A 13,909-nucleotide genomic window follows, 5' to 3' on the forward strand; every position below is an offset into this window, starting at 1 on the left:
GGAGGATTCTTGCTGCCGTGAAAGCAAATTTTCTTAACGTAGAGAAAATTTAGTGCAGTTCCTCTTGTGTCTCTATTTTGGTGCATTAATTTTTGTATACTAAGAGGAAGAAAGGTAACAGTATATAGTATAATAGATAATTCTTTTATATAATAAATGTAACAGTAAGTTTTAGATTCCTCCAAATGCGAATATTAATATTCTTCATCAAAACTATATTCCTATATCACAAGATGTTACTACAACTTAATAGCGTTTATTAATTGACGCGAACGAAGAATTTATTAAGAAAACATTCCTGCTGAACAATTTTTGATAATATTCCATAAGGAATATGAATAAGATTTTCCTTTTTTGTAGAGGAACATTTTGTAGGGCAATTTTTTCCTTTTTTTTTTTTAGATTCTCCTTAACTCAATTGACCAGTACAGCCTTTCGAGTCCTGAAATGTGAACCGCTGCACGTCGCTGAAAGTATGCGCCAGTGAAGCAAGGTAGTAGCATTGATACAAAGATATGTAAATTAAGGCCGAGGTTCTGAAGTATATAACAGAATGGTAAGAGAGGACAGCGGCACGAGAAGGTATGGCGACTAGGTGCTCTGCTAACGCGAGCAAGGTCTGAAGGATGAGCCCGGATAAGCGTGCACTTTATTACCAGGACGTGCCCACGCGACCTTATTAACTTACTAACGATGACGTCACCGTCATTAACAAGTTTCCAATATTACTACGATTTCGTTCCTGTTCTTTGCCTTCACCTTTCCTCGTCTTTCCCGAGTCCCAGCTTCGATATATGTAAATGGAATAACAAATCTTGCGAAATGTAGTATTTATTACGTATTTACACGCGAGGTAGATTAGGTATATATGAAATATATGAAATATTACCTAGATCTTGAAAAAGGTTTCTTCTTCTCCCAAATGATTTTACATATCATTCATTTTGATTATAAATTGGTTATACTAAATATGTAATATATTAATATAAGATAAATCTTTGATTATGATATATAATTAGTTAAGTGATATAAAAATAACGTTATAATCACGATATAATCATTAAATGCTATACGAAATATTATGCTATTAAATGGTATTTCTATGATGCGTATTATAAATAAAAATGTAGAAGGAAAATATTTTTTTCATATGGATTAAACAAAAAAGCCACAAATTAATAGAAAGTTGATATTTGTACATTTAATTATAATTTTATGAGCACTAATGATAATTTTATTCATTGAACATTCCGTAGTAGTCTACTGCTCAGTAACTATAAATAAGGGTTACTGATTTATTGCCAAAGAAATTAAACTTCGCATGGACGTACGTATTCATTGTTGCATTTCATAGCATGCAAATACTATATCAAATTACTTATTCCATTTGATTATTATTTAATAAGAAGAAGACAATTATGTTATTATTCATATAACAATATAGGATAAAAGATACGTATCTATACCGTATCCTCTAGGTACATGTACACCTATCCCCTACATATACATATATACCTATTGAAATTACCACAAACATTTCACACGAATTATTTTTAATGGTAATTAGAAATAAACTTCTTTATCAAACTCTAACATGTATCTTTCTTTTCCACGAAAGGGGCTTCAAAATTGCAACCTAATTGCAATATCGGACGTGCAAGTAAACCCACGCCGCTAATCAGGATCAAATACTTTGAACCCTACAAAAAGTAAAATTTACGAAGCGTACAAACGTAATTAGTATCTGTTACAGATTACTTTTCGAGCAGAAGTACGAACAGACAGCGGCCAAGGAGAAAAATGAATCCCTTAAGATTCCGTAAACGATATCTAAATATAGGTTCGCTCTCCTTATAATTAACGAGCCAGTGCCGTGAAGTACCTGTTATCTGGTGGAGTGGGAACGGAGAGAGGGGTTGGAGCACGCGCGTACACACCCTCTCTCGTAAGAGTGGAACGGCCCTGTCCACATTCTAGAGATTCTAGGTATATAGCGAAGCGAACGGCGCGGATGCACGCGCATTGTGCGCGCCGCCGAAGGGCAGACGGCCGACCAGCGATTCCTGCTGTATCGTTGGTTCCTTCTGCGCGTCCGTTTCGTTTCTTTCCTTTTGAATGTTTCTTTCTCTTTCTCGCTTTCAACGCGAGCTTTTTTCCTCCCGCGGCTACTCTCCCTCGCGATTACACGCAAAGACAAACACAACGGTGATTTATCTGGCCGGTTCACGGGGACGTGCGCGTAATTTACCGCGACTTAATTGCATTTAATTCAAGCGGCGCAACTGTAAATCACAAAGCGTCGCGCGTTGCGCGGGTCAGTCACGCCTGCTGTCGATACGATATAATTACGTCTATCAACGAGCTCTGTGAGCAGATCGCGGTGGCGGTGAACTCGATCGAAGGAGAAGTTGCAGATTCGTTACGGGACAACGTACTTACACACGCCCCTCTATACGAAAGTGGATATACATACAGTGAGTCACGAAAGTATCCCAACACTTGTAGACGCCTTTTATGAATATATTATGTGTGTTATTCGAAACATTTTGAAATTTCATTGCATACCACTGTTAGGGCTGTTTGACTATCATGATCATATTAGTGAAGCTTAAAAATCTGAAGATGTGTATAGAAATTACAGAATAGTTTAAGTCGTCAATTATATTAATAAACCTCAATATTTACCAAAACCATAGTTAACATGTATAATACGTTTACGGCAATTATTCGTGCAATTTGTATATTAATTTTTTTATTAAACATATGTTTTTGGTAAATATCTTGTAATTTTTATATACATTTGCAGATTGGTTTCAAGTTTTACCAACGTACTCATAACGGCCGTGTCTTATTACAGCGATAACGAAATTTTAAAATGTTTTATACAACACGCACAATACGCACATGAAAGTTTTCTATGATAAGTGTTATACTTTCGTGAGCCATTGCATATCCGTGTCTATTTTCTCTTGGCTAGCGTCAATTTGCTTGGCAACAACCGCGGAGGTTCCTTGCTCGTTCTTGCATGCGCTGCTTATATAATTAAAAATCGCGTCTTCGTAATCCGGACCGCGTAAAGATACGTTGCTACTTCATTGCAATATATAATTGCTTATGTATGTGTAATTTACGATCCGCTTTGGCGAAATAAAAACATATTTTTTTAATCGTCCTGGACGGTAATCAGGAGAATTATATACTGGTACTCTTGAGTAGAGCAGCGCAATTAAGAAAGTAAGATCGCCTTGCTACCTTTGTGCCTGTGGAACGCACCGAGTATCTTATTTCATTTACAACCGAGATAAATTCCATGTAACCTTCGAATCTTTCCTCTCCGGAAAGTCTAAAGAGAAAAATGCCTTTCCGACCAGACAATTCATCAGTCGCTGAAGATTTGTAATTAAATTGATGATTGATCTTGACTCGCCCGTCGCGAAGGACAATTACTTTTGCATGACGAAATATTATTTATCGAATTTTGAATATGTAAGCATTAATTCTTTTTTCGTGACAAATTTATATAATTTGACAGTGGATAAATCTTCTCAGAAAACAATCATCTAACTTGATAATGTTCTTACGAATATTTCATAAAAATATTTATTTCTAATTAATACGATTTAGAATATAGTCGAAGTAGTATCATTATAAAATTATAATTTTTATTGGAAGTAGCAAATAACGATGTCAATAAGAGTTACAAAGTTTTGCACGATTAAGAATCGTTATGATGCTGTCTGTATCCATCTGCTGCTGACACTGCCAGCCATTTCTAAGTGGAATGACAACGATTGAAAGAGAATAAGCCAAAGCTAGCTTTGTTATAAACTCCTTTGTTAGAAATGCCCTCTTACCACAATAATAATAAAAATAAAGTAATTTCAATGTCTCCATACATAATCAATATAAGATATTTTACGAAAACAATTTTATCAGTTTTATGTTTGATCTAGGCTGCATTATTCAATGAGATTAGAACAACATTATACATCTTGTGAGACTAAAAAGAACCATAAGTCACGATATATCGAAGTTCGAATATCTCTACCACTAGCTTCAAAAAACCGCACGCAATCTCTAGGAAAACGTTTCTACAAAAGGTTTCTAATCAGGTTAAGTGACGTTATTTCCTTACAAGAAATAATCCATCGGGAGTTGCTCGTGACACTGTTCCGATAAGGTCTGTACCGCGGCGGTGCAATGAAGACCAACGTAGCAAGGAACGATGAAGCTCAACGCGCGCGCTTATTAAATTTGCATATCGCAATTTATAGCACGAACCTCGAGCATCCACCTTCGATCACGATAGTATTGTCCCATCTAGAAAAAAAATCCGGAATTCATTCCGGTGTTTGAGAGAGGAGTTGGGTGGGTGCAGGGAGGGTTGCACTCGATGAGAACAGGTTGACCGAAGACTCTTTGCAAAGAGTCCAAATCGACCGTTCTTATTGGTGTTTCTTTTTGCAACGAGTCGGTGCGCATTATTCGCGGTTCCTGAGCCGTGGCCCGCGCGCGGCGCTGAGTGTGCGACAATAATTTCAAGGCGGTCTCCTCGTAAATCTAGCCGACAAACTGGTACCACACCTCCGCGCGAGCGAATTTCTCTTATGGGCAAAAACCGACGAGATTGGCAACCAATAAGCGATCTCACGGGCGTTACCAAGTGTCTAGCATGCACATGAATACACGCGTCGTGACACGCTCGAATAGACACGTACCTTCTCGGACACGTACTTGCCTGTAAGAGTTTACGTTTTTTTCGCGCGTACACTCTATGTGCACGTTTATACACTGGTCAAGTGAATTCGACTGACAAAGCACCCTAGTCAGCCTGACAAATGCCTAAGGGTCTGCGAAAGCGATTGTTCAATATCTTTTTTAAGTCCGACTGACGCTTCGAGTACTTCGCAACAAGTACTTTGCGAGGGAAAACTTTGGAGAGTGTACGAGTGCTACTGCAATTTTTACTTTTGCTGTTGGCAGAAATTTTAGAGCTTGTTTATTAGTATTTCGGTAGAAGATGTTGTATTTCCGAAGATTCAAATTTTATATCGTATTCTAGTTTTAGAAACCATGTGAACTACTTAACAAATACCAGCAAATACAATCCTGTCTAATTAGGATACATTAGAAAATTTTAACGAATGTTACTTTATTTAATATTTTACATGCTAAGGTACATACAGTGTATATGTATAATAAAGATAATAAAAAGATTTAACTTGTACCGGATATCACAGTTTATGCAGACATAAATGTTCTAATATTTATGGCCGGAAAGTTCCACGAATGCAGTATCGAAGATATAGGTACACTATTTTAATGTATTCAAAAATACTATGAAAGCTGTTAATATACATTATGTTCATGAACTTTATCACTTGACAATGCCGTTGTTTATTATTGTAAGATTTTGAATAAATATGATGAAATAAGAATAAATTTCATCTCATAAATATCAATTCAGATAATCTGGCATTACTGATAAAAGAAAGTACAAACTCTAATCTGCGTAGCAATATTTTTACAGAATGAGTAATTCGTATGTGAATTATATTTATCTACTTATCAAATGTCTTAATAGTGTAGGTATATTTCGATTTTTTAGCATTTCTATCATCATTCGTCGATTACATCATTTGAGACGTTTACTACTGTCTTTAATTCATTGAGCTTTATTTCTTGGTCTTTCGATCTGAAGGAGAGTATGCAGCTTCTCTACGAGTTAGTATCAACTGCTGTGCAACGCATAATAATATCAAGAAACGTACGACTGTCGCGTTACAACAGACACTTAACTCTTGCCTACGATTTATGCTGAATGTGAAAACGCATGACATCATCCTGGAGATAGCTCAATTAGTTACAAAGATTTATAAATACACGAGCGCCTGGCCCTCTAAAGTTCTAATTTATCTCTCCTCTTCACCTTTACAATTGTCTTGGGATCGTTATTACTCTAATAAATTTATTAATTTTTAGAGACACAAAAATATATCGTCGATCTATTGGATTCTTCATAACGCGCCTTCTCATCTAATTTAATTAGACTGCGAATGTTTAGCCAAATCTGTATCCACATCTTTATGAACAATTTTCATATCTATAGGTATATTCGCAAAATATGAATTTCGATAAAAAATCCGCAGTCAATTTATATTATAAGGAACAGAAATTTTGTTGAGTTCTGTTTTTTAAATTCTGTCCTTTACCGTTATTACGATACGAAAGAAATATAAAATGTTTGCATTAGTCCAACGTCTATTAATACTCCACTGCACCTAGAGGATTTCTTCTTGACACGAATCATCTCTCTAATTTCTTGCCCTTCACCATTATGCTACATACATACGTACGAGAATCATTTGCGAGAGTCGCATTATTTATGATTGAACATGAAATTGTTCGCGTCCCACGCTTCCATACGTACTTACCTTAACATAGCCATGATTGTCACATAACTTGATACTTCATCGTGCATCTTAATACATTCTACCCTCTCCGTTGTTACAGCTGCTGAGTTTCATTGAGATTAGTCAAGTTGCTTGAATTGAAATGGATATTTAATGAAAAATAATATTCAAAGAATTACATTCACGTGAAATGTTAATTACGATGTTAATTAATATTAAATTGTCACAGATGAAAACCATGATAATTCACGTTTCTCTTATAGCAGAACAATTCAATCTGTTGCCAAAATCATTTCACATCGAAACTATCTTTTCATTTTATCTCGCAAGTAAAGTGTTCTTGCCCCTCTCTCTTACATTTAGAAAATATTTCTTGCTGCACCTGAAGCACACGATATTTTCCCATTCTTTCAATTGCTACAAGAACAATTGTCGCACATCCTTATCTTCCTAAGAAGCTCGCTTTTTACCATGTTCTACGTCTTATCTTCATGCTTCATCAAATTGGACCCGATTAATTAATATTTAAACGCTATATTGAATACAATGATATGCCAATAGGTACTTTTCGTTGCTACTGCAAGCATGATGCCTCCATAGCTGAGATTTTCGACCGTTAAGTACTAAAAAAAGAGATTTATCTTTTCGAAAATTCAAAAAACACGATCGTGGACGGATAACTCATCCGTCAGGCGCGTCGTAAAGGATTATCGATGCCGTAACGAGCGTGCGGGTCGCGAAATATCATTAGTGCGCGCAGTGGCGTAGAACGAAAAGACAGAGGGAATAATTCGTTGAACGCCGAAGGGAACGTAGGCGGCCCCCGGTACCATTTGTTTTGCGCTGTACGCGATAGGACAAGCTCTATCCGTCTTGCCAGGTTCTTCCTTTTCCTCGTGCGCTCCGGTCTCGACGAGGGGACTCGAAGCCTCGAGATAGTCGCCGGCTCATGGGAGTCGAGAGAGTTCAGAGACAGCACGCGACGGTATCGCGTAGCAGGAATTAAATCGATGATACACGGAGGACACGCTTCTAAATTATACGCGAAACCGGTGCCCGGGATACCGTTCGCGAAACCAACTACAGTGCAATTGAGAATACCTATAGCCATGCGGCGGTGCTGTGGCGTAGGCGAATTTTGACGTTCGCAGATGAATCGAGCTTTAAAGTATCGCGATAAACGACGCACGAGACTCGCGATGCAGAAACAGGTCAACGAGGTTATCTCGTTGAGAACAAGAGGTCCTACTGGAATGCGATTTTTAATCTAGAATGGGGCTATCGATCTTCGGCTATTTATAAATGCGTAGTCTCGCTGTTATACTTAAAAGTAAGGAAAGTTGAAGCGTGTTCTTGAATTGTTTTCCGTGTGCTTTTAATATTCAAATATCATTTTGGTAATTGGAAGAGAAATAGATCCAACGCCATTTCGTATAAAGTTCTACATTCTCTAGGTATGTAATTGGTATTCGGCATTTCAATAAAGAAATCTTGTTCTGATAAATTTATTTATTAGAAAATGATAGCATAAATAAGTGTAAATACAGTGTAATATTATATATATTGTATCGCGTTACGAAATCCGTATAAGAAGAGTATTCAAAAATGATTTCTTTTTATAAATTATTGACAGTATCGTAATTAAGGGGTTTATTTAATATTCTTTTATAAAGGATTTTAATATTCACCGATAGGATCACATATCAGGTTCTGACCAATCGATCAGCTGCTCGTTCAATAATTAATGATGTTGAATAAATTGTACGTTAATCATGATTGAGAATAGAGAAAGTTAAACAAAACATAGTGTGGATCAATTTATTCTGAAATTATGTGATGCAATCTCGTCTTATCTTAAGTGCTGTTGAATATAGCGATTACTGTCAGGCATTGCGATCAGATAGATTATAAATCGACATATTGATTCGCATAATATTTATTCGTATTATCTCTTTACATCGACTTTTCGCAACGTATGTAGTAAATCCTTTATCTTCTATAAAGAAATATAAACGTCATTCAATCAAAAATCAAGCGCATATTATAAACGCGTGAAATACAAAAGACTGTTTACATATAAATTGAAGTCCGCACCTGTTAGTCTCTGCTGAACCGGATGTCGGTCAGACAACAGCGACTGCACAGAGTATTAAAGGTATTATGACGTGCTTCCGTACTTCTTTTAATTCCTTAACGAACAAATTTCTTTCAGCTTAAAATGAAATAAACGTATAAATCGAAATGATGGAATTTTTGTTAGAATATAAAACAACTACTATGCTGAAAATGAGTTTGTAATATATTCTCTACGAGATATTGTATGTATATTAAAACGTATTAGTGCAAGATTTCGTAACTTGAATTCGTGAAGATCATTAATATATTATCGGAATAAATTAATCGTTTAGATTAAAAACAATCTATGCTTCTATATGGTAAATTAGAATGGTCTACCTACAGGTGATTAATCTTCTTCAATACTTAAACTCGTACTATTCTTCTGATTTATGAAGTTCGACACTTTGAATGGATACTTCATGGAACTGTGCAAAAAGAAGATAGGATCAAAGCGACAAATGATTACGATCGTTTAGTCCTGCCGTGATAATCTTACGTATTCCCGACATCGCTTTAATAGACTCCTTTTATTGCCCAGTTTGGTCAACAAGCAATTTCGTGTTGGCAGGTAGACGAAGCCAGTCCTATCTCAAGCTGTTACGAGCTTCTCGAACACCGCCTCTACGTCTTAAGTGGGAATAAATCTGCCGACCTTCGTAACTCTTTCCTTCGCTTCTCGCCTTTACCCGAAAAAAGGGGTCCTCGTCATAAAACGCGTTAATACGTTTAGTGGGGCCGGGGAAATGATCTCGAAACACGTGTCGCTATAAAACTCGGTTCTAGCATGCGAGGATTTCGAAGCGGAGCAAAGTAAGTCGTCCGAATTATTTCGAAACGATAAGCAATCGTATTGATTTGAATAAACATCTTAATTGTCAGAAAATAAGTGTGTTACCCGTTTGTAACAAAACTATCTTGATTCGTGTAAATTAACATATTTCGAAGAAGCGTATTTATAATAGTGAAGAAAATATCTAGTACCAAAAGTTTCTATGATTCACTTATTTGATACGTCTCCTAGTAGTCTAATCTTGCCACTTCTTCTTCGGTCAATTTTGATCCAATTGTAGTTTTCTAAGGTTCAAATATACTTCACTACTTCTCGTTTCAAGTTCGTATTAAAGTTTTCTCAAAGCGTCGAAAACCTTTTTTGTTTATCAAAATGAGAACGAGTACAATTGAAATAGAAGTATTTTAGGGTTGTTGCAGAGTCACTTAAAGCACCATACGTTTCGAATATTACATTAATATTTAAGACAATGTACATAAAACACAATACAATGTATTCACATGTATATTATGTTATGAACGAAGAAAAATCGCCCTTAAAGAAGTCCTCCGTAAGCCATCGCTGCGTCATTGAGAGAACCATTCCGAGTGCAAGTACCGGGAAGCTTTCCATTCTAAAGGTACCTTATGACGCATGCATTTTTCTTGAACGATCGGAACCTTGATCGGACCTTGGCCCGCGGACCAGGTGACACCCTCCAGGATTCGATCGATCCTCGGCGGTGGGTACGACCTTGTTCGTAGGAGCTCCGCAAAGTGGAAGGCGGCTCGAGCTAAAAGGGTCGATGACGAGAGAGTTCGGAAATGCGCGTCCTACGTGGGTGAGTTAGTGCAAAGCCATCCTTCCTCGGCGAGTGCAGTCCTCACGCGGGTTTGGTCTCCAAAGCGAGCAAGAGACGAAGCAAGAGAGTCGAGGGGAAGGAGAGTCGGGTAGTGGCTCAGAAGAAGCTGCAACAGCAGAAGACGAAGAAGAAGAAGAAGAGGAGGAGGAGGAAGAAGAAGAAGAAGAGAAAGAAAAAAACAGAGGGGAAAGACGAAGAAGACTGAGAAGAAGAAGAAGAAGAGGTGGCAGTAAAGGGGCAAAGAAGTGAAGGGCCGGGCAGAGGTAGGACGAAAGCTCAGGTGTTCCGTTTCTCGGGTCCGGACTCATCTGCGCGACGGTTTGGCGAACCCGTTGTCGGTGAACCGTCGGTTCACGATACCCGTTCTCATCTTCGCCCCACTGGTGCATCTCGCGTCCGTCTGCACGCCCACGCTACCGCAGGACTCCTTAAAGTCCTACTCACAAGCAGAATACTCGCAGCTATCGGTTTTCTCTGCCAACCAGTTAGCGACGATTGATTTATTTCTTGCTTTTTTTTCAACTCATACTAAGGTTTACTAAAGGTCTACTAGGTGTTGTTCTTGTGGAGTAATGCGGTTATATTGGTGTAAAGGTTCGCCACTTTGTTGTTGGAAGTGAAATAGTATGGAGTGGATGAATTGGATTGCGTACATTTTTTAATACGATGCAAATGTTATATTTGAATATGTGAAATATTTCTGAATCTTCGTAGAGGATTAAACTTCGGTTTTTGACGGGAATACATTTTTTTGTGCTGAGAGAAGTTAATTTTTTTATTATTTTGTCGCTTTGGATATGAAAATTGAGACGTTAAATGTAATTTTGTAACAGCTCGAATTTGAATGAAAACTATTCATATTTTTTTATTTTATAAATGCATGCAAAATATAAACAAATATGTATAAAATCTTAAATAAAAAATAAAGAAACTTCATTCAAAGTGGAGTTGTTTGAAAATTGCAAAATTCCTAAAGTCGCCTTTACACCCCTACAAACAGATTTATTCATTAATTTATTCAAAGAGTAAGATACCTTCTTAAACAAAATGCCTTCCAGATCTTCTTAGGAAAAACAGTAAAATAATAAGCATTTTAAGTTCAGAACAACGATAATAGAATACAGACAGATTTCTTAATTTATTTCATCAACATTCTGAACCATATTCCATCGATACCATAATAATAATAATTAAAGTAATATAAATGAACTTTTTCATAATAAAATGTAATATTGCAGTATTGAACAGTACGAAAGGTTACATTTTACTTTTAGTAATGCGGCTACGCTAATGTGGGGCGCAAAAACAAAACATGCAATAAATTCTCGGAATATCAGTGTAGCACGTACTTTACGTTTGGTAACAGGTGAATTTACGTCCCAGTGGATTCTATTAGGCTTCAGTCTTACAGATTGCGACACAACCTTCCTCATTGGTATGGACAACTATGTTGCTCTTTTTTATTGACAACACCGACTGCGATACTAATTATTTCCCGCCATTAGAAGTAGCGTTTATCGTGTGACTGGGCTACATTTCTAGCACATAATGAAACTATTTTGCAAACTCGTCTTTTCTTGTCCGAACGTCCTACTTCCTAATTGGTTTCTGTTTTCCAAAATAAGATATCTAAGGTACGGATCACTAATTATAAACCTGATCCGGTTTTAGACCACTTTCGAACATATGTCGAAATGATTACTTTAACGGCTTAAAAAATTTATCGTTGCTATATTACAGTACTGTTGTTACAATCTAAATACGTAAACGTATGTATACCAAAATACATACAAAAATGTATCGAATGTCCAAAGCAGAATATTCATTGCAACATTTAGTATGTGAAACAAATCTGTGCTTAGCTTCTATTTCTTTAATTACGTTTATAACATAAACGTTATGCATAAACGTTAACAAACAAATATCGAATAACATTAATAATTTTCTTACAATATACATATATATTTACAGCAAAGGAATAATCAAAATAATTTGGAATAACTTAAAATAATTCCTTCTATAATATATAGAGTAATATAGTAAATTATACAGAATATTTGCACTTTCGTTTGCCCTCGTTACATATCCTGCTGCCGTAAGGTAATTTCAATCTATTTAGTGTCGGACAGCCCTTAGCCTCTGACAAATCGTACGTACACCAATGTCGACAATACGAACGCGACGAGTACACTAGTGTTGAGTGCAGATCTACCGTGCGATTCAATACGCGTAAAAGAGATTGTCGGGCGTACGAGCAATTATGACCACGATTGCACTACATCATCCCTAAGTGAATCAACCCTCGCGTGGTAAAGCACCGTCTTTGGATTTTGCTTGGCGCGTCACTGCGTGTCAAGAGACGGCTAACGACATCGCTGGATTTTCAAACTAGTTCCTGCTCTATAAACAGAAACCAACATGGCAACTTATGCGTGATAAATTGCAGAAAGGGAGGTCGCTCCGCGTAACAGATAGGATAGCAAATGTAACTTCGTGATCGTAACGCGATATGCTCGACAAGAATTACAAACGATGTCGATTGATAACTTTTCATTTGTTGTAAAAATCCTTAATGACGCGCATAAGAACCCAGAATAACGCGGCCGAGGTAATGGTGCAGCGCAGATCGATTTGTATAAAATATTTTGATGCAATACCATAGCTGTTGGATACTGTTAGGAAAAAATATATTCGCTATATAAAACGCTTTGAGTGAATTGAATTAGCGATTCTAGTAGTGTACTGTTGGTATGCGTGACGAATATATGTATGTAGCTGGAACAGATAAACTTGCATTTCTACGTCTGCTGCAACATTAAGGAGAAAAGAAGTGTCTTTTTATCAAAACTACATCGTATGCTTAGAAATGTTGCAGAGGTGAATGTAAGATAATCGTGTATGCAAAAATAAATTGATAATTAGAATGCAAATGTTTATACATCTATGGGAAATTTAAAAATCCGTTACATTGCACACGCTCTTTAGTTATCACGACGTTAATATTCTTCTCGATGATTTTAATAAAGGATTAAATAAATCAAAATATTTTTTACCTTACTATACATCAAAATTGTTCTTGTGCCCATAATTCGCGATAGTTAAGCTTCGGTATTCCGAAGCTCTTCTTATACTTGCTCTTGTGTGCATGTAAATAGAATCACCGGTTTGTGGTTCCGTGCAGCGACTCCTGTTCTTTGTTCGCATATGGCCGATCATTATACAGCCGAATCATCGGTAGGTGCTTATTCTCGCAAACTATAGTACACACAAAAGTCCCGAGGCAGGTCCTGCGAACGTAACCCGAGATCGTGCGCATCGAAAACGTTTAGAAGACGTCCGTGAGTCGTTCGCATTTATGAGTCGTATGAATATAGACGGCCGGGTATTTCGCGGTGTGTGCCATGCCACGAGGTGTAATCTTTGTCCCTCACGCAACGAGGTGTTCTGAAAGGAAAGGGTTAGAGGCGTACGCTCGACGGGAATCGGGACACGGCGAGCCGCGTTTTACAATCGATTCTAGTTCAACGTCTATCGACTTTGTGTTATATCGTTTACGAGAGACGTATGTCATTTCATATATCCGCACGAATGATTCTTTCTTGGTTTTACGAGCAACCAAGACTTCATATGGAGCAGAGGTAGCGTATGTTATATAAACTTATTCTACGATTATTTTATTTCTCCTATATTTTGTACAGTTGGATACAAATGATTCCTTAAAGTTGTCATAATTCTATAATTATTCCT

The 13,909-nt window shown here is 37.0% G+C and overlaps 2 long non-coding RNA genes across 2 annotated transcripts in view; both read left to right on the top strand.

Annotated features, from left to right (window-relative positions):
• LOC126919703 (uncharacterized) overlaps positions 1-5,323 on the top strand; it is a 105,241-nt gene extending 99,918 nt beyond the window's left edge. Inside the window, exon 3 of the long non-coding RNA XR_007711750.1 lies at positions 403-5,323. This is a non-coding gene — a long non-coding RNA (uncharacterized LOC126919703). The remainder of the gene's footprint in view (positions 1-402) is intronic.
• An 812-nt stretch (positions 5,324-6,135) lies between these two features.
• On the top strand, positions 6,136-11,104 carry LOC126919088 (uncharacterized). Its single transcript, XR_007711507.1, has 2 exons — positions 6,136-7,867; positions 9,100-11,104. It is a non-coding gene; the product is annotated as an uncharacterized LOC126919088 (long non-coding RNA).
• The last annotated feature ends 2,805 nt before the right edge of the window (positions 11,105-13,909 follow it).

Source organism: Bombus affinis, chromosome 8, assembly GCF_024516045.1.
Source record: "Bombus affinis isolate iyBomAffi1 chromosome 8, iyBomAffi1.2, whole genome shotgun sequence".
In the NCBI taxonomy this organism is placed as follows: domain Eukaryota; kingdom Metazoa; phylum Arthropoda; class Insecta; order Hymenoptera; family Apidae; genus Bombus; species Bombus affinis.